Source organism: Lissotriton helveticus, chromosome 5_1 (assembly GCF_964261635.1).
Source record: "Lissotriton helveticus chromosome 5_1, aLisHel1.1, whole genome shotgun sequence".
In the NCBI taxonomy this organism is placed as follows: Eukaryota; Metazoa; Chordata; class Amphibia; order Caudata; family Salamandridae; genus Lissotriton; species Lissotriton helveticus.
Window position 1 is genome coordinate 1,602,203,041 of NC_136065.1, and position 2,593 is coordinate 1,602,205,633.

Consider the following 2,593-nt stretch of genomic DNA (forward strand, 5'->3'; position numbering starts at 1 on the left):
TTGGGAAGACTTACTTGAATTTCTACGAGAGGCAAATAAAAACATTGAAAATATTGAATACAGGACACCTGGAGAACTGTGCTCTTTGGATCCAGTTAATGTATGCAGGTATTTCAATCATAGGTTTGAAGCTATGATGTCTTTTATTACAAACAAAAAAAATCCTCCGCTTGGAGAGGTGTTGGATTTCTTTTGGAGAAAGGAGTATCAAGCAAGAGGTGCTCCTCACATACATATGCTGCTATGGATTAAAGATGCACCAACATTTGGAACAGATTCAGATGAGAAAGTGGTGAGTTTTATTGAGCAGTATTCTGCATGTGCAGTTCCGAAAAGTACAGAAGAAAACAATTTAAGACATCAAGTTTTACGCTTTCAAACCCATCGTTGTGGGAACTACTGTCGTCGAAAATACAAATCCAAGGACAAGTTCTACACGAAATGTCGTTTTGCATTTCCACGTCCAGTAACATCGAAAGGAAGAGTCAACAATTTTATGTCTTCTCTGCGACATACTGTGACTAGAAAATCACCCAAAAATACATACAACCTAAGAAGAAATGAGGAATCCAAATTCATAAATGACTACAACCTAGTCATTTTGTCCATGTGGAATGCTAACATGGATATTCAATATGTGGCTGACAACTCTATTGCTGTGGCTCGATATGTGACGACTTACATCACAAAATCAGAAAAGACAGAACTGAAGGAAATGTGGGAGGAAATTTCACATGAAAAGAGTCTAAGCAAGAAATTATACAGTTACAGTTTGAAGATGTTGTCGCATCGAGAAATTGGAGCATATGAATGTTCTGATCAGTTATCATCAGCAAGTCTATATGCCAAATCTAGAACCATCATTTGGGTGAGTCTAGGTCTTGCTGCAACACGAAACCGAGTTTTGAAATCTGTACAAGAAATAGAGTATTTGGCGGAGAAAGAACCAGACAGTACAGATATTCTGAAGACAAACATGTTGGATACATACTATCCAAATAGAAGTACTCATCTTGAGAACGTTTGTCTTTATGAAGTTCTGCAAACCTATATTTTTAAAAACAACGTCACAGAAGACATCAATAAAGGTGTATATGCTGTAATTGGTTGTGAAGGCTGTCTCGTGAAACAAAGAAAAGGCCATTTGATTAATCATCGAAAATTGAGTTGTGATTCTCCAGACAAAAGGGAATTTTATTACTTAGCTCTTTTGCAACTCTTTAAGCCTTGGCGTACAGAAGAGTAACTACTTGGAGATTTTCTTACTTATGAAGATTCGTTCAATGCAACCAAGGATACAATAGAATGTCCTGTTTTTTCAAATTATCTGCCAATGTTGAACGAGGAAATACAGCAAGAAGCTACAATTGCAGCAGAGATTGCTAGAGACAGTTCTCAAGATAGTCAGAGTTCTGCTTCATTGAGTCAGGATCCACTAGGAGGACCAATTATACAAAATGAAGCTGCCACTGCCATGGATGAAGTTGAAAGAGCCATGGAACAAGCTCAGGAGGATGGAGTTAACTTAGAAGATTTGGAAAAAGAACTAAACGTTGAGCAGAAACAAATATATGACGAAGTCACAAAACACATTGAGCATGGTTTATCTCATGAGAAAAAAGAGTGCTCATGTACATCATTTGTACCTGTCCGACTATATGTGAGTGGAGAAGCAGGAACTGGAAAAAGTTTCCTGATTAAAGCAATTGCAACTTATCTGCAGAAAACAACAGAGTCATCGCTCTCTTGTGTTGTTACTGCTCCAACTGGGTTGGCAGCACACAACTTTAAAGGGATTAGTTTACATCGCTTATTGATGCTGCCAGTGGAGCATGATAACAAATTACAATACCACAAGCTATCTGGAGAAGCTTGTTGTGAAGTTTCAAGATTCCTAAAGAAAATGAAACTTCTTATCATTGATGAAGTAAGCATGGTATCAAATGTAATGCTTGCTTTTGTGCATTTAAGAACGCAAGAAATTCTTAAAACAGACTATGAAGTGTTATTTGGAGGTAAACACATCATTGTTTTTGGAGATCTACTGCAAATAACTCCAGTGAAAGGACAGCCAGTGTTTAAAATGCTTACACATGAAGATACCAGGAAGTGCTTAGGAAGCATTGGAAATGTTAACATATGGTTAAATTTCAAATATGCAGAACTGCTTCAAAATATGCGACAGGCAAAGGATGAAGATTATAAAAATATTCTACAAGATGTAAGAATTGGAAAATAAACTGAGCATGGCAAAGAAGCTTTACGTGGACGATTAATTTCAAATTTGTTTCCAAATGAAAACATTCTACCAGAGAATATTTTTAAGAAAATTCCTCAAAACAAATCTGTCATATGCTTGATGCCAACTCTGCAAGAATGTTCAATCTTCAACAATAAAATGTTAAAGTTGGAAAATCAAGAGATTGTGAAACTGGAAGCTATTGATAAAATTGAACATGAAGGAGCAACTATGATTTTGTCAGAAACGTTGAAATCAAAATTGGATTCTTTAGAGAAGACAATATCTAAAACTGCTGGTATGGAAAAGACTCTATATGCATCTTTAAATTGTTGTATAATTTTACGACGTAAT